Raw genomic sequence first — 23737 nt, forward strand, 5'->3', positions numbered from 1 at the left:
CCATGCAACTGCAACCCCCCCCAAAATATATAGTAAGTGGATTTACAGTACAGTAAACAGTATACAATAAATAAAATTGAATACAAAGCCTTCCTTCTGGTTTGCAATGTTGTGCAGGCAGAAAAACGAGAAGGTAACTCTGCTAACAGTTCATATAGTGCACTGAGTACGTGGTATTGTCGGGGGGGGGGGTTAGACTAGGGTAGGCCTAACCGTGCTGGAGGAGTGGGAGAACAGGGAGGGCCCATGTCTGCTTGGGAGCTTTCATGATTGTTATTGGCTCAAAAGCAACAACTTATACAATGCCATCATGAAAGTTTCATGACAGGGAAAGTGCTTGGGAGCTTTTGTGACTGTTACTGGCTCAAAAGCAACTGTGTCATACAACATTTATTTTACTGCTCTTCAGTGGCTAAATAAGATACATCATGATTACATTAGTGAAGTTTCCTTCTTTCATCTGCTGCTTTTATGTGTATGTGTGTGTAGATTAGGGTCCCCCATTACTCAAAAGTCCTCACCCCCTTATACAATGAATAACTCTGATGGTGACAATGAATTTATGAGTGTTTAAATTTACAAATCATATGAAAACAAAAAACATAATTGCAATTTACACGTAAGAAATTAACATACTTCCTTATGTCCAAGATGCATAGACCTCAACAAAACTAACAAAATAAGGTGGCAACACTCATGAGCTGATTGATTTGTTTTGGTTGGTGTGCCGCACACATTCAATGCCTCAGCATACTGGTTATGGTAATTTTCCCACTAAATTTATCTAAAAAATGCTCTCTTTTTCAAGTTCAATGATTTAAACATTAAATAAACTTTTCTGAAGTTGAAATATCAGTGAACTGAAACCTTGAACAGATTACATAGTAATGTACAGTGTATTGGTATAATGTTGAGTTGGAACTTTCTTGCACATCAGTGTCTCAGTCTGTTTATATGTGCAAGCACTGTCCCATACAGTATATACATTTGTGTGTGTGGGTGTGTATACACACAAGTAGGTTATGCATCACGATATAAACTACAATATGCACTTACTGTGCATTTGCTGACCTTTCTCTTCTGGGTTATTCTTTATTGCTGTTTATGTGGTATGTCATACAAAACTTTATGAATCTTTACTTGTCCAAAGCACATCATAATCTACTGTAACTTAGTCAATCATATATCATTAGTTAAAACCTGAGTAAACAGATAATGGAACATGTTTCCTGATAAACACAGTTGCATAAATATTTCATTTAGGGATGTTAACCTGTAATAAAATAATCATGCACAATGTGCGAGAGATGTAGTAAACAGCAAGACATTGCATAATACTGTATGATTGCTTACAGAAGTGCAATTTACATGTAACTGACAAATGAACTGAACTTTTACTAAGCAAATTTAATTATGCAGTACAGAATAAAGTTAATATTTCTTAATGTTATGTGACTAATACAGTTGTGTTAATCAGTAAATATGATTAGGGTTCTAGGAACATTCGCTGTAAACATTTTTGCCGTAGGAAAACTCGCCTCAGGAATCTTCGCCCGTGGAGAACTTTGCGTATAGGATTTTGCAAAGACAATTTGGTAGCATTTTTTTTTGATACCTGATCTCGAACTGTCACTTTGGAGTAATGTCAATTTAATATGCGGCTTACCTTGTTATCAGAACATATATGGCTCACACTATTGTGCCTTCGATTTTAACATTTTAATAAGTGAAGTACCTTGTTATCAAGTATATCTGATTTTTACATTTTGATTAACGAAGTACTGTACCATGTTTCTTTTTTTTTTTGTTCCTTGTAAATGTTGTCATAATTTGTTATAATTTGTGAATTATTTGATTGTGTTCCAAACATTGATTTATTTTGTTAAGGATAGAAAAAAAAAAAAAGCTTTGTATATACAGGACTTTACTTTTATAAGTATAGCCTACTTAACATGTCTTTTTTTACAGGGTCAAACATCAGAAAAGAAATGAAAAAGTAAACATTTATTCAAAAAATAAAAGACTAAAAATATATCAGATTAACAAAGAAATAATTTAAAATGTGTGCAAATTCCAAGCAGTGCTTCGTAAATAATGTGTTGGACTGTAATGAAGGGTTTTCCACTGAAGTCTTGCATTGATATCAATATATATTTTCTTCATTTGTACTGCATCTCCTCGATCTAAATCACATTTTTTCTTTTTTGCTAATGTCTCTTCCTTTTTCAAATATGCAATTAGTTTCCACAAATTTGGGTGCATGTTAGTCATGGAGCTCTGTACTGCAATGTGGAAGCCTTCTACGCTGTTGTTGATTCTGTTCATACCATTCTGTGTTTGTTCGAAGACATTCCACAATTCAGTAGGATAAGTTGGCTACATTCTTCCTCTTCGTTCACCTTGACCCCGTTCTCCTCCGATATAGTGAGTTTCAAAATATGATACAAATTCTTGGGGCAAATCATCATCGCCAGTCAGTTCAAGAAAACCATCAATAACATTACACACTGGCAGAAATGTTAATGAAGTGAAGGTTAAATTCTGTGTCTGTAAGATAGCATGAATTTAAACCTATATCCACAATGTGGCGATAGATATTCTTAGCCATATGAAATAAACAACCTGTTATATTTGTTGTTGGAAATATATCACAGAAAGCATTGATAATTGTTTTCTCGAAATCAATCATTAAGGTTTCAGGCTCTAATGATGGGTGTAAGTCCTTCAAGGCACTAAAAAGTCTGCTGTAGGTTACTTGTGATTTACTAGGTAGCAAAACAAAATGACGTGGTACGCTGACATACATGTCTTATGATAATATGTAATGTGAATAACTGATAATATATATCTGGGCTACATTTAAGTGCCATCACAAGCACAATCTTTATTATTAGCAAGGTCCCCTAACCCAGCTTGAGTGCCAAACACTAAAATTCTATCCAGATCATCCATCTTCACCACTATCGTACAATAAAAAGTTCTCCTCACCATTTTCAAGAAATCTGCAGTATATATATTCTTCAGGTATTGTATATCCACTTCTTCTGGTTGGGATCGGGGGAGCTTGGCTTTTCTTCTGCCTCCAACCTCTAATACTGCGAGACAAATGCGATGAAGTCGGTAGCAAAGACAGTGCATTATCATCTACACTAGATGAAATTTCTGCAATTAACGACCCTGCAGAAGTTTGTGAATTAGTGGCTAGCGATTTCAATTTTGTTTTTGCTTCATACATTTTTGGTTTTGATGGATGAGATGGATGGCAATGCTCGCCAAGTGTTTTACGTATAGATAAACTATCATTTTCCAGCACGGTATGCACTCTAGCTTTACATTCTTTATTTTCCCATTTCCAGTATGTTTCATCACAGTATTTTCTATCTATTCTGTAAACAAAGTTACGATCGTCAACTAATTTCACACCGCCTCCGGTACTTTCCACTTGATACACCATTGTTATGGGTTGGCTGCACAAAAAAAATATTGTCGAATGAATAAAGAAAATTTAGAGATTAACTCTAGTCCTTCTTTGAGTGTTCAAATTAGGTATTCAATTTGGGTATTTTAATTATATAACAAGGTATGGGTATTTTAATTATATAACAAGGTATTTCGTCAATCAAAATTTAACGGTAGTAGGTTCCAGATATACTTGATAATAAGGTACTTTGCTTATTAAAATGTTTAAATTGAAGTAACAATAGTGTGAGCCGTATATACTTGATAACAAATGCGGCGAAATTGTCTTACGGCAAAAACCCTATATGGCAAAGTTTCCTACGGCAAAAGTTCCTGAGGAAAGTTTTCCTACGGCAAAAATGTTTAAGGTGAATGTTCCGGATACATATGATTAGGGTTGCAACCCGAAAAAAACAAGCTTTTTTTTGGAAAAAATTGTATTTTTATGACAAAATAAGGTTTCATATATACTTACCAAGCAATTACTTAGCTATTAGCTTTCTACATGGCAGTCTAACAAAATTCAAATTTTGCGGTGGCACTACCATCGCTTGTGTAGGTGATAGGGCCCCGCCCACATTCGGGACTGATAGGTACAACTCAGCAGAGAGCTTCAATTCGTTTGATGCCCAATGTCCATTGAGAGGAGGAGGGTCGGCTCCAATTACTTAATTACTTGGTAAGCATATATAAAACCTTATTTTATCATAAAAATATAATTTTTATATAAGAGACTTACCAAGTAATTGCTACATAGCTGATTCCACACTGAGAGGTGGTGGGATACATGGACATATTCTATTCCAAAACATTAATAAAAGTAATGAATTCAGATTAGAAAAGTTGCTAGCATCAGTATAATGCTTGTTGTTCCTTACCTGGTAAGAGAGCTGCTTCAGGCAGATACTGCCTCTGGTTGGTGCTGATCTTAACCTGTAAAGGACATGGCAGTATGGCCAAGAATCGCCTCTACTTTAGCGGGGACTTTACAGTCATGGAAGCTCACCGATGGCTGACAAAGATTAAAAAGAGTACCCTTGCCCTGGGCAACAACCAGAATAAAAAGCAACACTATCACCTACACTAGAATAAAAACTCACATCCCAACCATTAAAAAACTGGAGGGTACTCCGGGTACAATGTACCCCGAAGCTTCTCTTGAACCCAACACATAACATCAAGGCAAGAGGGAAGCAGAGAGACAGAAAGCCCTTTATGCTTCCTTTCCCACCACCATGTTAGCCATGGAAGTACAACAATTATCAGACACAGTTTCCACGTCTTTAAGATAATGCGAAACAAAAACTGATCTACACTTCCAAAATGTTGATTGCAGGATGTTCTTGAGAGACCTGTTATGTCGAAAAGCCAGAGACCTTGGGGGAAGGTAAAACATCTTCTTGAACTTCAGAATGCGCTTCCGTAATCAAACTTCTAAGGAAAAAAGAAAGACCATTCTTTAACACAAGATATGAAGAGTTCTCCACTGAGCACCAAAGCTTGTCGGAAGGTCCTCTGGTCTTTTCTGTTCTCTGAAGATAGTACTTCAAGGCTATCACATGACAAAGAAGTCTCTCTTCTTCCTCTAAGTTGAGGATGTCCATTAAGCTCTTAATAATAAATGAGCGAGGCCATGGCTTGGAAACATTTTCAGAACTCTGGTGGTAAGGATGGTTGCCAATTCTTGGGCACTGTCTCTCACTGCTCTATCAGCGCAAGCTAGAACCCCCAACCAATCTGAAGCGAAGTTCTTTTGAAACATGGTACAGTCCTCTAACTTCTTTGCTAAAGCCCCTACCGTCCAATCAAGGAAGCCGAGGACCTCGAAGACTTTAAAAATATTTTTAATAAGATGGTCCAGCTCCGACGCAGTGAAAAAGATCCTTGCAGAGGAGAAAGCAGAGTGATGTGAAGCCTCTATGAGACTGGAGAAGTCCCCTTGAGAGAAGGCAGAAACTCCCAAGGAAGGAGCTTCTCCAGTTGCGTACGACAGATAATTCTGCCACATCAATCGAGAGGGAGGCGTACAGAAAACTGCTTTCCTGACATCCCTCTTCTCCGAAAACCAGGCATCGATAAGGGCAAAGGCTTTCCTAGAGGAAAAAGACAGAGCCATACGTGGTAATCTAGAAATTCCTGCACGCTGCCGCATCAAAAAGGCCAAGCCCGGAAGAAGAAGGAGTGGCTGGAGAGTAGAACAAAGGATAACACACCAAAAAATATCTTGAAAGACCTGAATACAGTAGTTCAATGTTGGTCATTCCTCTTCCACTGGTTCCTCGTCAGAGGAAATGGGCAACATTGGAGGGTCCGTAGGGTCCTGAACTACAGGGGATGGTTTCTGAAGCAAGCTCAGAATATTATCAAGTCGGCGCTGAATAGGAGCCAACAACAGGTCTTCCACAACAGAAGGGAACTTGCCTGATATGACAGGTAATAGCTGTCCTACCTGTGGCACCGCACGCTTACTGACAGGTGGACAAACATTAACGGAAGCACCCACTGACACTGGGCGCTCGGATAGTGGATGCCCTATCACTGACCGAACGGACACAGAACACTTAGAAGCCGCGACACTCTTAGACACTGGGCACCCATATGATGGGCGCTTGGCTTCTAGGTGCTCATAGATGGGCGCTCAGACACCTGATATCCATACACTGGACATCATACACTGAACCTTCCAACTCGGAACGTTCGGACACTGGGCACCCATGAGCTGGAAGCGTGGCCAATGAATGCTCATACAATGGATACTCGGACACAGAATGGTCCCCTACTGGGCGCTCATACACTACACTTTCGGACTCTGGGCACTCGGACACTTTATGTCGATACACAGGACTGGTATACACTCTTTTGGTGTCATGGCACTCTGTGGACACTGAATGGAAGGAAGGTTCCCTCATTCTCTTGTAAGGGAGATGTGGGGACTGATCTTTACCCGAGAAAAGTCTTAAGCGGTCAAGTTTCATCAGGGAAGTGACGAAGACAGCTCTTACGAGATGCCTTTCCAGTGGCTGTCTCTAGTCGCAACCTGGGATGCAACAGGCTGGACTGAGGGGACGCTGCCCGTGGGCAGACCCCACTGACCTCCTTTGGGCTACCGGTATGCCTCCTCCCAGGTAGCAGGGAGTATGGCAGGGACCAATGCCTAGGAGAATCAGCGGGACGAGCAGCCGCCTCCTCCACTGACACTTCACCTTTAGCACTGTTTTCAAACTTTTGTCAGCACTGTACTCACTACCAGATTTAAACATTGCTCAAACTTATTCTCAAGGCTGCCGATGGGGTTCGAATGGAGCCAGGAGAAGGCGTGGTTTAGGGGGTTTAACGCGGAAGTGAAGAAACAGACAGCATTCTCTTTGGAAACCCACTCTTTTTGTCTATTGCATGGACCTCACTGATTTGTTTTTGCCATGCGGTTGCTTTACTGCAATACCGACTAGACAGAGGGTCTTTCTAGTTAGATCTTCACCATCAGGGAAATCGTGAATGCCCAAAGTGGGGCGGGGCAGGCTCAAAACAAAAGTAAGGGACCAAACAACTGGGTACATTTAAGGACCACGCATCCACGTTCTATGGCTTTGAGCTTCCCCTGAATGAAGCGAATAAGAAGCTTGACTTGAAATTGCTCTGCCCAAAGCAGGCGATCCCTTGCCGTCTCGTGAAGGGAAAAGTGTCCACCACCTTGGTTTTTTATATACGCCAGGGAAGTCGTACTGTCGGAGTACACTTTAATTGATTGTCTTATTGTACACTTCTTCTTTGAAAAATTGTAACCCCCAGATGAACTGCCTTCAACTCCTTGGCATTTATGTGCCAATTTCTTTGTTCCGGAGACCAGGTCCCTGTAATTTCCTTGTCTCCCAACAGAGCTCCCCAACCTAGGTTTGACACGTCTGAGAAGTAGTCTAGGTTGGGTTCAGCGGAAGGAGAGATTTCCCTTGCGACAACCTTCCTTCTAAGCTCCACCAATGCAGATGCTCTTTTATCTCTGGAGTTACTCGGAACACGAAAGAGTATGGGTATTTTTTACTTTTCAACTGATTCTTAAGAAGAACCAGAGTGGTCTCATATGAAGTATGCCCAAGAGTACGAATTGTTCTATGGACGATAACGTCCTGAGAAGACTCACCCATTCATTGGCAGAGCATTGGTTCAGAAGAAGAAATCTGTGCACTATCTTGAGGCAAGACTGTATTCTCTTTGGTGAGGGAAAAACCTGAAAACTCTGAGAGTCTATTATCATCCCTAAATAAAGAATCCATTGTGACGGAATCAACTGAGACTTCTGAATGTTGAACATCAATCCCAGCTCCTGGGCTAGGAGAAGTGTCTTTTGAAGATCCTCCGAACATTTCTCTTTCGATTGGGCCTGAAGTAGCCAATTGACCAAGTAAAGGGAGATCTTGATTCCCATCAGATGGAGCCATTTCACTAAGGGAGCGAGCACTCTTGCAAACACTTGAGGCACTGTTGATAACCCATAACACAGAGCGCGGAACTGGAACACTTTGTTCCCAAACACAAAACTCAGAAACTTCCTCGATTCCTGATGTACTGGGATGTGGAAGTATGCATCCTGCATGTCTATAGATGTCATCCAGTCTCCCTGGAAAATGGATGACATGATGGTTCGATTTGTCTCCATCCTAAACTTTGTCTTCTGAATGCTCTGATGTCCAGGATGGGCCTCCAGCCCCCTGAAGCTTTGGGCACCATAAAAAGATGATTGTAGAACCCCGGGGAGCCCACATTCTCTACTACAGTAAACCCCCCGTATTTGCGTTCTCACGATTCACGGACTCATCCATTCGCGGATTTCTCTATGGAACATATACAGTATATACATTAACCACAGAAAATTTGTCCATTCAGGATATTTTTCACTGAGAAATATTCACTAATTACTGTAATTTTATATAATTTTCATGACTAAATGCACTTTTTGTGATAATACTATTAAAATACTCAGGTACCCAGGTAGCGCTCGAGTGAAGATAATTCCCCTTACGATAATTCGATTTTGCGATAGGGTAAGCAATTAATACCGATACGACAATATTTATAAAACCATTTTTAAATTTCGTGCGGGCACAGGCAGCAGCGTATAATCAGGCAGCGAGAGAGACCAAATTACAATAGACCAACTTCTTTTCCTCCATCTTTTATCCCAACTTCTAGTTAAAAAAGTAAAAGAGAATGATAAAAGTATTGTTAGTAACGCTACACTCTTGCGCAAATGCGTACAGCCATAAACAACTGAACGAGAAACTGTTGTTTTGCTTATAACCGAATCGGATAACAACAGCTGTTTTGCTTGTATTTCAATCATCACACAGTAGTAAACAATTACCGTAGTTATGTTACAAATGATGTTAAGTAGAAGAGGACTTATATATTTTTCCATTATACCCTAATTTGCTACAGATAAAAGATTGGCAAGGAAATATACTGCTAATCTTAAGCTGAAAGTTGTAGCTAAAGCTGAGAAAACAATGTTCAAGCCGCTAATGATTACAAATTATCATGCATTGGCAACATGGATGGAACTCGACCGTAATTAAAATTGGAGACAAAGGATTTTAATCAAAACTACTGGGCCTGAAAGAACACATTACAGTAAACCCCCCGTATTCACGTTCTCATGATTCGCAGACTCACGCATTCGCAGGTTTCTCTGTGGAACATACCTAGCCATTATTCGCGAAAAATTCGCCCATTCGCAGTATTTTTCACTGAGAAATATTCTGTAATTACTGTATTTTCATATAATTTTCATGAACACAGGCAGTCCCCGGTTTACAACGGGACCGGCTTACGATGGGTCCGGCTTACGATGTTCTGAGGTTACGACGCTTTTCAAATATATTCAACAGAAATTATTTCCCGGTTTACGACGCATGCTTTGGGGTTACGACGTGTCGTAGGCCGATCCATCGGAAGAAACATGGCTCCAGAACGGCAGAATAATAAAAACTGGGAGGTTTTTTTATGTAAAACTCAATAAAAATGTAGTGTACATCGGTTTTAATACACCCAAAAACGGAACCCCCGTCGTAAACCGGGGACTGCCTGTAAATGCATCTTTTGTGAAAAAACTATTAAAATACTCAGGTATAAGCATTTTTACAGGGTTTTTCTTGTGTTTAAACTCTCAAAATGGGCAGTTCTAAGTGTTTTTAGAGGGGTTTTAAGTATTCGCGGATTTTAGCTATTCGCGGGGGGTGTGGTACGCATCCTTGCGAATATGGGGGGTTCACTGTACTGCTGTTTTTACATTGATAAACAATAAATACGTAAAATTCGTATTATGATGATAAACAATAAATATGTAAAACTTGTATTATGATGAAATCAAGTGAAAATAACGAACGGAATCTTGACTTTTTTACACAAAATGGTCTATACGGCCGTCATCTATTAACAAAAAAATAGCTAAATTAAATTCACAACAAGACGTATTCAAGTTATACTTCGACTTAAAAGCACTTCGTATAACGAAAAATAACCTTGCCCCATATAAATAAAGTATCTAGAGATTCATTTACGCTAGCTAGAAGCAAGAAAAGCACTCTGAACTGAGTTAAATATGGCGAAATAAACTTGCCGCATGATCAATTTCCAAACCAAAACATTGATTGCTATGATCGCAATTTATAATACAAAAGCAATACAGTGTAAGAATATATACAATATTACTGTATTGGATACAGTGAAGTAAAGCATAACATTTTAAAAGATCCATGGAAAAGATGCATATTCGTTATGTTGATGTTTGTATAATACGATATTAAGTGAATATAGAGTAGAGTATAATGTAGGCTAGGCTACCATATATGTATCTTCTTCTTCGTTTTAACTAGCTTTTTCCCATTTTTATATGGGGTCAAGCATGATGCCACGATATATCAAAGTGTAGGCTAAGATAATTCTTGTTTGTTATTCAACTTCTCTTTGTACTGAATTATCAAAAGTCACTCTGCATGAACTCCATAATTACCTGATATTAATAATTACTATACCGTGTATGTATAGAGTATACTTTATAATGTAGGCTAGGCTACCATATACAGTGTACTACTGTACTGTATGTATACATGGTACTGAATACCTCAGTGTAGGCTAGGCTATATTCAAGATACGTTTTTTCCAACAAATGATGGGTTTTTTGGAACCTAACCCCATTGTAATTAGGGTGTGTGTGTGTGTGTCCCCCCGCAAATACGTGGGGTTTACTGTAATTCTATCACCCCCTTCTTGAGAAGGGATGACACTTCTTCTGAGAGGGCCAAAGACTTCTTCAAGCCTTTGGAGTATGCTGGCAATGTTATAAGAAAGCTGCTTAAAGGTGGCTTTTCTTTGAAGGCGATAGAATACACTTCCCTCAGAACGTTGACAATCCAGGGCTCTGCCCCGCTCTCTCTCCACTTCTCCCAGAAGAGAAGGAGCTTGGTTCTTACAGAAGTTTGGAGGAAGAAATTCTCACTGCCCAATCGAGAAAACTCAACACTTTAAATAACTTAAAACAAGTTTTTAAGAAGGTGTGAGAACTGTGTTGAACTCAACATGAACTTCGCTGAAGCAAAGGCAGATCTACAAGAGGAATTGATCAATCCGGAGAAGTCCCCCTGGGAGGAGGCAGAAAAAACTCCCAGAGAAGGAGCTTCCCCTGTGGCATATGAGAGCTGTATCCTCTTGGACAATCTAGGGAGGGAAGCTGAAAATGGCTCTACCCTGTTCCCTCTTCTCCACTAGCCATCCCTCAATAACACCGAAGGTTTTCTTGGCAGAAGAAGAAGAAAGCACTAACTTGGGTAGTCTAGAAGACTCGGAAGACTGCGGCTCCCCAAGAAAAGTCGATGTGGGCGAAGAAGGAGCTGCAGGTGAAAAGCACTTTGGGAAGGCAGCAGGAAGATACCTTAGCAGTGATGCATAAGTTGAAGGACGAGCGTCTTGAGCAATAACTTCTTCCTCGTCTGATGATACAGGAGACAAAGCCAAGTCTGTAGGTTGGGGGGGTTGATGGAGCCTTCTTCAACAGGCTCAAAATACAGTACTGTCGTGCTTGCTCTGAATCAGGTCTACCCGGGAGGGTGCTTGCTTGCTAGAAGAGGGTAAAGCATAAGGCACAGAAGTTTGAGGCACTGAAAAATGCCCAACTGCTTGGGGAACAATAACAGCCGAAGGAGTCAAAGCGTCGGTGGCATGAGCACAGTGAGACACTGGCACCAACAGATGATTGGGTGCCAAAGGAAGCTTGGGTGCCACTAGCCGCTTCATCTTAAGTCGGCGATCCATGAATCAAAGAGTGGATGGGCGAAGACGGGAGCATGGGTGCTCTGTGACGCTCTAGAGGACGGACGCTCTGACACAGCAGCACAAGAAGAAACCAACGAGTACTGAGATGATTTCAGGTGCTTGGAAGAAACTGGGCATTTGGCAGTCAAGGGAGCTTCCAACACTGCAGGGAGCTCAGGAGCCAGATGAGTCTTGGGTGCATGAGGACGCTCAGAAGACGATGCCTTAGACGAAGAGTGCTTATGAGAAGCAGGGTACTTGGAAGCCACTCTGACTCTCTACCAAGGGAGGAACAGAAGGAAAACGTTCCAGACTGTCCCAATGACTGCAAGACGGGAGAGGACTGCAAACAGGTTCCTTGAATTTCTTACACGGTACTGGAGGAGAGTGAGATGCAAAGGGTGTGATTAACCCACAAAACGCCACTGGTGTTTGGGAGAAGAATCATCTGAGCTAGATGAAAGACGATGCACGTCCAGGGATACACCTTTCCAGCAGCGTTTGGCTGCAACCTGGGATTCAACAACAGGTTCAACCGAGGAGGCGACTACATGTGGGCAGACGCTGCCGGTATCCCTTAGGCCCTGTCCACACTAGCGGGCACTGCCAACGATGGCAAACACTGTTCCCATAACCATTCCACTAAACTGACCGACCGAGAGTATGGAGCCCCAGGGCGATGCGATTGTCTGGTAACACTGCTTTGGAAGTGAGAGAAAAAAGTGCCCGACGGGCATGCCCGCTAGTGTGGACAGGGCCTTAGGCTACCAGTTTGACTTCTCCCAGGTTTAGGGGAGTTTGACATTGACCTTGGTCTAGGAGAATCAACAGGACGGGCAGCCACCTCCTCCACCAACACATCACAGACACTAGGCAAAGCCGGGCGCTCCACCGACACTGCACTGGTACTAGGAGCAACAGGGCGCTCCAAATCACTCTTATTGTCCATAAGGACTTTAATGGAAGAGGCTAATTGCGCAATGGATTAAAAAATTAATTCGAACCTTTTATCAATTTTATATTCAAGGCTGGCAATGGTGTTGGGTTCAGAAGTGAGAAAGTCGGGTAAAGGAGCAGGTTGCATAGCAGGAGAACTGGGTATGGGATCAATAGAAATAACAGGAAAGTCAATCTCAATGTTAGCATTATCAATATCATGATCAACAGGAGATCCCTGACTAGCTAAAGACTTACTAATCTGTCTGGCTGTCACTTTTCTCTTTTTATCTCTAGCCAGTTTGTTTAAATGAGATCTTAAAAGTCTTCTACTTCTTACTGTTCCAGTCTACACATTCATTACATCTTAAGTCTTCTGAACAAATTTGTCCCCTACAATCCATGCAGATGGAATGTGAATCGTAAGATCCCTTAGTCAAACGTGTATTGCAGACTTTGCTGCAATACCTAAAGCTAGTTGAACTTGAGTCTGACATTTGGGAAAAACAAGTCAACTAAAGACACAAGTGGTAAATAAGGAAAGTTGTTATAAAGAAAATCACAATAAAGGTAAAAAAACAGGTATATAATAATGCCTAAAGGCTATCAGAGCAAGAATACTTCACCCAATACGATGAGAAATCAATAGGAAAGATAAATTCCAAAATCAGGGCTGCTGCTAAAAGCTGGTGTACAGCCATAGCCGGCACAAACAAATTGAATACTTTTGCTAGTTGTTCCTCTCTTAAACTGAAAGTGGGCAGGGTCAGTCACCTAACCAAACAAAATTTCAAAATTTTTAGTTGCCAGTTAATAGAAACTATAGCAATGTAATTACTTGGTAAGTTACTTATATCAAATTGTTGATTTACAACTGGTAAGTGAACGTTTACCTTATCTAAGTTTCCAACATCTGCAAGGGCCATAGATGTATTACAGAAGATAAACTGGGAATACTTATACAAATAATTACAAATAATTTTGTCTTACGGTATTGTGCTTCGTATATCACTTAAAATGGCATAAAGTATGTACTCTAAAATAAAATTGCATTAAAGGAAACATCACGTACTGCAGTGTGATGAGTACCTTAGAAATAAGAACTTTCATTTTCCTCGGATTTTCATCATCCGAGAATGGTTCATGGGACTAAGAGTTCTATGCACTTCTCTTGCCAACACTTAACCAAACCTTTTATAAATAAAACCATTACTACAGTATTGTAACTGTAACAACATCTGAAGAGCTAAAAATATTAAAACATGACCCAGTACACTTATTTCACATAATTTTTTCTTGTACTTATTTCATGAACTCAAGAACTTATCTGCATATCTACATTAAGAATACTATTATATACAATTTGTGTGTGTATGTGTGTAAGAGAGAAAGAGTTTGTAATGTACCAGTTCCAGTTATTGTCTTGAATCACCATGCTACTTGTATTGAATTGCAAATAAGCCTAATACCACTTCAATTTTAATATGATTTCAGGAAAACTGATTAATCTGACCATGCATAACTTAAAAATACAAACTACTGACAAACCATCCTTCATCCAGCCAAGACTTCCAAAACTTACAAAAGGATTAAGTCTAAAGGCAGCTGACAAGTCTTACACAAATGCAAGTCATCCACTATGCTAATTCTGTACACACTCACCACTAGTTACTTCCCTTCCTCATCTTTACAGGCCCTCTTCCTGCAAGTCATGTGATCAAAGATAACGGCTGTAATTCTGACTTTCTCAATGTGGCAAATTCTTTACTTTTTTCAATGGTCTTAACTTACTTTTCATTAAGCTTAAAACTTAACAGCCATCTAAATAAATGAACATGGCATGAATCAAGCAACAAAGCACATACAATCAGGCTTGCTTATGAATATAAAAATTAACTTTTGACATACTGTAGCTACTCAGCTTCCCCCCCCCCAACAGTTAACCTTTCACAAATTATTTCCTTCCCAGCATATGCATACATTTCTATGATGTACCACAGAGAAATGAAAAATTCTAGTCACTGTACATGCAAGGTTCTTAATTTCTCGATATTTCCTCTGCATTACCTACATAAAGCTAAGACTAAATAATTGCAAGACGAACAACAAAGGAAGATGTTAACCCTAGTACGATATAGCATACAATTAACATAGGAAAACTAAAAAGAAAGTGACTTCATGGGCTATAAAAGATTTTACAGAGACAAAATTGTCAGCCCCGAAGTTGCTTTTGTATCTGCGGCATCTAAATTTTAAAGCAAAAAATGGTCACAACACAACATGGCTATAGGAAACAAACCACAACCCCCTGAAAATTACAACAGTGGGTAACAAATTCTTTAATGTTAATTGGTGTTTACTGTCATTTCTACAGTATCTATATTATCAAAAACAATGGAAGTACAGTAAACCCCCCGTATTCGCGTTCTCATGGTTCGCAGACTCAACGCGTTAGGGTTTCTCTGTGGAACATATCTGGCCATTTGCGTGAAAAATTAGCCCATTCAGCGGCATTTTCACTGAAAAATATTCACTAATTACTGTATTTTCATATAATTTTCATGAATAAATGCACTTTTTGTGATAAAACTATTAAAAATACTCAGGTATAAGCATTTTTACAGGATTTTTCTTGGTTTTAAGCTATCCAAAATGGGCAGTTCTAAGTGTTTTTAGAGGGTTTTAAGCATTCACGGATTTGACCTATTCACGGCAGGGGTGGGGCGCATCCCCACAAATACAGGGGTTTACTGTATATGGGAAATATTAAACAACAGGTTCAAAGCCTTGAGACATTATTTACCATACTCAAGCTCTGACAAAGATATCTTAGGCCAATTCTCAACTGTAACTGTACTAATACCCTTTATATGATTGTTGTAGAAAAAAATTATACATTTCACTATACAAACTGCACTATATTACAGCACATACATCATTAATGAAAATAAAATTTATAAGGAACAAGCCTGAATTGGCCAAGACTTGCAAATAACCTTCCAAAGAATAGATGACACAAAAGCCAGATTCTTTTAATAAGTTTCAAGGATACTACCTGGCATCTAACACCACTCACAGGAAGATGCAACCAACCAGGGACTCACCTCCTATCTTACTTTTACCTCAGTATCATCTCTCAGAACTGAGAGAAATGTCACGCACCCTCAAGATATTACTGTGCTCAGGACAGCCTTTCATATCTTGAATTGTTCGTAAGTTAGTTTTTAATATGTGGCGCATAATTTTTGTTGATGTTTACATTCCTGAGTTAACTCGGAAGTCACAGATTACACTATTTTCACTGCATTTTTAAATCGTGCAGTATTACAAAGAGTTATTTTGGATGTCAGAAAGGTAAAAAGAAGAAAATAAAATTTTGATTCATGCAACATTCAAAATTCAATATATTTTCCAAGCTTTGAAAGTTATGAATTTGGAGAGAACTTCACAGGCGCAGCGTCGACATTGGAAGTTCGCAAAGTAAACAATGCACACCACCATCTAGGCTACTGACAAAAATAAATACTAAGTTTTCTCATGGTGAGAGGAAATATGGAAAATGGTAATTCATCAAGGAATGAGTTAAATCAGGAAGACAGAAGCAAGTAGGAATAATTTACAAGAATGAACGAGTAAGTGATCGTAAGGAAAATACATGGTACAGTACAGTTAATCAAGAGAATACTCAGTATAAGCAGGGAAGGAATTAAAGGAACAGGGTTTTCTTCTTTCTCATGTTCTTCTGTTCTTTGCAACAATTACTACTAGTTTGTGCAGCAGCCAACTCATCAAGAAAATAAAGAGGAATTGATGATTAACATCCTTCTTTTTGAAGATCTATCAAAAGAAGGAACTGAAAATAGGAAGGAGTTTACACAAGATTTATGGTACTACATAGACAATAAACTTAAACAAGTTTAACACAAACTAAGGGGGAACAGAATGAGCAAGTGAGCCATTACAGAGGAACCCCTACCTACTACTACTACTACCAGAATAGGTGCGCAGAACAAAATTTGAACCTGTGACCCGGTCTGCTCGTATCTCTGAATGTTCATAAGTAGGGTGGTGACTGTAACTGTTTTTAAATGCTATGGTTAACATGATGGATAACCAAATAGGCCTACAGTCAACCCCTGGGATTCACAGGGGATAGGGACCACAACCACCCCGTGAATAGCTAAAATCCGTGAATACTTGACACCCCTCTAAAAATTCTTATACCTGCCTGTTTTAATAGTTTTATCATGAAAACTGTAGTCAGAAAAATAATATGAAAATGCAGTAATTAGTGAATATTTCTTTATGAAAAATTCCGCAAATAGGTGAATTTTCCGCAAATAATGTGGATATGCATTCCACAGAAAAATCCGCCAATAGGTGAAGCCATGAATCCAGAACATCGAATAGACAGGTTGACTGTAGTAGAATCACTAATCATTAAATCAGCTGGTTGTCAATGTACAGTGATTGAAATAATGGACCAATCTAAGTGCAAAAAGTGCAGAACAGGTAACTCCATTTAAATGGGGGATATGTTTTTGAAGATGCCTGTAAATGGTGATCAGGTAAACAGAGCATAATTTCCCCATAGGAATCAATGGTACAGAGGGTTTAGGTTCCGAGACAGCATGAAACTAGCTTTTTCTTGGGATTCAGATAAGAAACACTATCGTGAATATTATGAGTGACAACATTAAAAACACAAGCTTTCACTGTCCATCATAATCGCTTAGCTTATTCCCATTACTCTCCTTACAATCTGTGCTGCTGCCTCAGGTGACAACTCCACGTCTCCCCTTATGTACAAAACAATGGTATAATACGGAGTTCAAGTTCAGAGACAATGGCATCTCTTGGATACTGATAAGCCAGTAGCATGGGGACTTTTCCATGCCTCTTCTTTCCTATGTTAATGTAGGGAATTTGTGTAAAATAGATCGTTATTTCCTATAATCATAGCCTGTGTTTAAAATGAAAACATGTATTTAGAACCTGTGTACAGTAAATACAGAGTTATCCATACTAATTATTATTACCCTCATTAACATAAACAGCCTAACAATAATACTCTAACAACCATTACAACAAAATCTTGTATATTTAGTGTCTTCAATGCAAGATTATGATAGCTATTTGCTTATGGAGAAAAATTTCCTCTTTATGCGACCGTTTGTTTTTCGGAAGAATCAGAATAGCACACCACCCCTTTCCACATCTGGATAATCATGAGATAAAGGGTGGCCAGATGTTCAAAGGGTCAGGATGAATGCAAAGTAGGCTAATAGTATAATTATTCTTCTTAGGTGGCATTACTTGTTTTTTCTTTGATATTTACTTTACACAATATTACAGTCTTTTTTAATATTTCACTCATATATTTGTACTGTACTGTACAATTTTGACAAGATAATTAAAAAATTAGAAAATAAGTAAGCAAACTGTTGTGTCACCAGCTTACTAAAATAATAAGTAACACACACACAAGATTTCAAACAAGTGTCTGCTACTACAGTATATCAATCAGTGAAATCACCATCATGAACATGAATTTGGGATTAAAAAAATCATGCCGCTAGCATCTAATCAACTCAAGAGTGCTAAATTTGTATTTGCTGCAAAGTGACAATATCACTAAATAAATGAAAGTTTTCTTAAAATATTTAACAAGCACCAATGGTTTTTAACATATCATACCCCACAGTGTTGCTAGAAAAGAGATATGCTTGCAACAGAAAATCCAACTGAACTGTTAGTCAACATGGTACAGTAAATGGACAAAAATCAATTTCCTCTTAAAAATGCATATAATGGTGCTGATGAGTAGGCTATCTGCTGACAACTATGGCATTTCCACTTAAGAACTATATAACAATATCACTGCTATCATCATCATCATTAACAGCCAAGCTGCAGCCCAAGTTGGAAAGGCAGAATGTCACAAGCCCAAGGGCTTTTATTGGGGAATGTGCCCATTATGGAAAAACAATTGCAGAAGCAAAAGACAAACTATATAGGAGAAACATCAAAGAAAAACCAACAGGATAAAACAAACTGTGCAAAGAATGTGACAAGATTCTTGTGAGCCTTGTTCAAAACGTAAAATATAAGAGATCACAGCTGTACTCATAACAGAGCATAGGCTACCTTGCTAGGACTACACAACAGTAAGCTACCCTCCCTACATGAACAGCTACCCAATTTAAACTTCTTGAGTTCCATTGAATCAACTACACGATCAGGAAGATCATGCCATAATTCGGTCAAAATGAGAGAGAGAGAGAGAGAGAGAGAGAGAGAGAGAGAGAGAGAGAGAGAGAGAGTGTGTGTGTGTGTGTGTGTGTGTGTAACTAAAATACCCTGTGTGTGTGTGTAACTAAAATACCGGTACTGGGCTGAGGTTACAAAGGGTTCCCAAATGGAATTCAACCCAGGAGCCTTGCCTTTTTCTTCACCCTAATCATCTTCCTCTTCTACCTTATTCCCAACTTTGTAATCTTGCATCGAGTAGAATACAAGCTCCTGTATGTAGTTATGCCATAGAAGCATTTAAATGTTTTGCAATGTATTCTTTATTAAACATCTTCTTTATTTACTACACTGTATATTGCATCTGCAAATACCATGCTTAAAAATTAATTGGTACATAATTTTTATGCCTACACTGTACAGTCTTTGCTGTATAAGATTAAATAATCTCAATTTTTCATATATATTTGCATGAACCATCAGTGACCACTGCACTTTTCAAAAACATATGGTTTAGAATTTTATATAACTAGCCTATTTGAACAATAGGGCAAGTACCAGAAAACATCTGCCTAATTTTAAAATGTCTGATAAGCATTAGTAAATTATTTTTGCAATTCTGAACAATATACCTAGCGGGTTGCTATATAAGAAGTGAATGAGTGAACTTATCATAAAAACACTGGGATTAAAAATGGTTTAGAGGCACAGAGGGGGATCAGATCGAATGTGGCATCTTGGATGAAGTTATGCAGGTAAGCTGGGGGGATGAAGCCCCTGGGTGTATTAAACACTTAATCTGCTACGGTTAGATAAAGCTGTACAATTACTACTAGCTGCCATTTTATCCAGGCCTTTTTTTCCTCTAGCTGTCTACAGTGATGACTGAAGTGCAATACATATTTGTCTTGTTTCTCTTTTTTTTTTTTTACATATTTCTCAATGACTGTAAGCTCACTGACTTACTGGCATAGTCTCCAGACCCCATTAAAACAAATATCGGTAACCTCATTTTCTCCAATGTGGCTACAACCACAAGCTATGTAGACCTTTAATTAATTATGAACAACTCAACAATTTTTATGACAATGAAGCACAGTTCATCTGAAGCATATGACAAAATAAAGTAATATTATTTACACACTGTGAATAATTCTAAAGGTTTCAACAATGTATTTAGGCTACATATGTAAAATGTTTGTTTTGGATTCTACCTAATAAATATTTAAACAAAAATTTCTCAATTTCTAAGTTTTCCACTACAAAAAGCTTTACAATCATTAAAACCTTAACCAATAAGCCAATGCTTCTAATAAAATCATGCCAATATAGGTGGTAAATGATGGTCCATTGACAAATTTTTTCTTTTCTCACAGGTTTGTCATAATTTACAGGAAAACTGGAATTCAATAAAAACAAGAGGCTAAAACAGGGTAAATAGAATAAAAACACAAGAGGCTAAAACAGGCTAAATAGGACAAAAACAAACTAGGCTAGTCATTAAAGCTAATACTGGATGAAACTTTCTAGCCAGCCAGTGGCACAGCATCCTACTAACCTATCGTAGGATCATTCTACAGTCCTAAAATATGCCTAGTCAGAGATGGTAAAATTCCATCAGGCTTTAAATTCATAACTAAGAGAGAAAATAACTTTTATTTATCTTACTACTTATTAAGGTTAAACTGCAGACTACTTGTCTACCATGGCTTGATTTCTGCCAGTCACTGACCAGAGTATTTACCATCTTTTATGTCTTTTGTGTTTAAGATATTTAGTCTTTTGTTTATGTTTTTACATTCATCCCAGGGGCCTGGTACTATACACAGTGCCCATTTTGCATAAAAACTGGTAGCTACCAAAATAGAGGGGTGTGACAGTACTGTAGTTTGCAGTTTTACCCTTTTTAAGCCTGGGCTATTCAAGAATTCCAAAAACTTTTCGAGATTAACCACGGGTGGATTTATACTTTACTACCAGCCATAACTGAATGAGCACCATGTTTAGCTAACCTACTACCAGGCCCATGAGGGTTAATGTTGACACATTAAAAAAAAGCTGTAAATATCTATGTAACAGTATATGGAAAAGCTCCACACGGACTATTATCATACCTTGGAAATTGATTTTTCCTATACTTTTAGCATTGCTGATGAAGGTAGTGTTGTTTATTGTTGGTCAATCATCATTAACCTCTTATCTCTATCCAACATGGTTGAGGACCCTTTAGGAACGCAGGGTTTTGGGTGGGGGAAATCGTTGGGAGAAAGACCCGACTGCCATGTTGTTGTTGTTATGGAATGGTTCCACACATGCTTAGGTCATTAGGGAGCCATATGCTCAAGAAGGGATTGGCTAAGGAAACCTATTATAAATGGAACTATAACAAGCTAATCTAAATTAGTAGGCCATGTTAATTAGCTGGGGGGCTGGGTGAAGGAAACTCCAATTTTTAACAAAAGTTCCCCTATAACACTGACGCATGTGCGACAGCATTCCAGGATGGCCAGCATACATTAACATACCAGTTCTGAGGTTAATTACAGGTTAATTAAAATTGACCGCCAAAAAATAATGGTAAATTCTTGATAAGCAACAAAATACTATTGAAAAACTCAATTTCCAGGGTAATACCCAATGCAGAGCTGTTCTAGGCTTTAGCCTAGTTCCACCTTAGGCATATTAAGGAGACTTTAGAAAACAGTATGAAAAAATCTCCAATAGGCATGGCTACAGGCCTCGAATAGCCTACTCATTTTAAATTAAAATACCAATTTAATCTAATCAAATAGCCTAGTGCTATCTAGATTAGGCAGGCCTTGATGAAAGGGCCGAGTGATCTTCTAGATCTAGGATGTGGGCGAGGAACGCCTAGAGAAGCTACGGCTGGCCGACTACGATGGGTTATAGCCTAGGCTAGAGATTTGATAGGTTGGTATTAGTCTACAGGCTACAGTTAGGGGTGCTTGTCAAGACTTGAAGCATCAATAACACGAAACACCAATTTCGTGATAAAATCAGTCGGTTTTATCTGATTTTAAAGCGAAGACTTACCCTCGACAAGGATACACTTTCGACTCGCAGGTGTCATTCCAGAGAAGATTAATTTTCCTAATCCAATCGCCACACGTTCTCTAAATCATTCCATCTTCGATTCCATTACATAATTCCCCACGGACTCCCCCCCAAAACCTCTTTCCACAAAAAATTCACTCTTAATTTCACAAGCGAAAGGGACAGACGACAGACACAGAAAGTAACAGGTGGACACGCCAACACAAACGTCAACAAAACACTGACGTGAATGACGCTTCCCACAAGACCGACACCTCCTACAAGAAGAAGAAGAACTTCGTGGCACCCACCAAAAGGAGGGTAGACTCCATTAAATGACTCATATTTCGTAAATTCTTCTTTAATGTGTTTTTGTTTCTCGGTCTTCTCGCTCATTCTCCATCCCCCTTTCAATTTACAACTTGAGAGTGTAACTTTGGTTTTCACATCTCCTAGAAATAAGAGATTCTTATTGTTTCTTTGCCGATTCGATTCTACATTATTAACGTCTTGACAACTGGTCGCATCATCGATTTTACAGATGCGCGTATTTTTTTCCTAAGATTTAGTGTGTGTGTATTGCTTATCTGGGGTTTCATATATTCAAATCGTCTGTGCCCGGATCCTTACATGAAACGGACGATTCACTCCTCTTAAGGTTTACAGATTATCATTCAATGTATTCACCCACATTGGTTTAGATTGGAGTGTTGCCGACTGAACGTCAATTCATTTTAGTGCTTCTCACCACAGACCACTGAACGAGGTGAGGCTTAGCGAACTTTTACTTTCCTTTTTGAAGGGTTAAAAATAATCTACAGCTCAGATGGCAGCTAAAATTTTGTTCGGGTCTGATGCATTTCATTTCATGAGTGGAAATTTTTACTTCATCTTAGCGACGAACGTACTGTTATTTTCAAAATATTGCTATTTTAAATTGTCTTTGTAGCTGCAGCCAAACAAACATTGCCTGTTTACATCATTCAAGACCGTGAATAGTGTAATTACCTATTGTTACATTCGTCAAGGCCGAACATTTAGTTTTTATTTCAATGTCTTTGTCAACATTCTTACAATAAATACTACAAGGCGCGTTTTTTTCACGTGAAATGGCAGGAAATTGATGAAAGTAACATACATTAAACAGTTGCATTGTTGATTCCTTAAACGAACCCCCTCACCCAACCACGGTTCATTCATCTACGGTTGTTGATTTTGAATGGCATGTGTCCATTGACCATGGCAAGATGACAAGCGTGAACGAAGACGGTTTATGCTTACGTTTATATGTTTTATCACAAGAAGTAAATCACCTTAGATGGACAGCTGCATTATGAGCAGTTAGACCCAAGCAGGTGGTTGTCTGAAAATAACAAGTGACGTAATGTCCAGCACTTGTTTGCTTGTAACAGCTGTTAGCCCAGCACCAGTAAGATGTCGATTTTTTTATTGAGGGGGTCAATGGGGGTGGGCAACCCCCAATGGAGTAAGTAATAATGCACTTCATTTCTCTCCACCCGCCCCTCCCAATAAGTGAAGGGGGTGGGTGAGGGATTAACGGAGTGGGGCGGAAAGTGAGAAATTGTCTCTTATAAAATGGAAGGTTGTACGCAAGGAGAGAGGCAGCATTACTCGGTCATTTCCATTAAATGATTATTGAACTTCTGCAATGCAAAGCTCGCATGGCAGTGCATGGCGTTTATTGTTTACTGTGTAGATACATACGACTCTATAC

At 38.9% G+C, this 23737-nt stretch overlaps 1 pseudogene; it reads right to left on the minus strand.

The window, feature by feature from the left end:
* LOC136851028 (uncharacterized) overlaps nucleotides 1-22264 on the minus strand; it is an 82272-nt pseudogene extending 60008 nt beyond the window's left edge.
* Between the last annotated feature and the right edge of the window lie 1473 nt (nucleotides 22265-23737).

The sequence above is a fragment of the Macrobrachium rosenbergii genome, chromosome 23 (assembly GCF_040412425.1).
Source record: "Macrobrachium rosenbergii isolate ZJJX-2024 chromosome 23, ASM4041242v1, whole genome shotgun sequence".
Taxonomy (NCBI): domain Eukaryota; kingdom Metazoa; phylum Arthropoda; class Malacostraca; order Decapoda; family Palaemonidae; genus Macrobrachium; species Macrobrachium rosenbergii.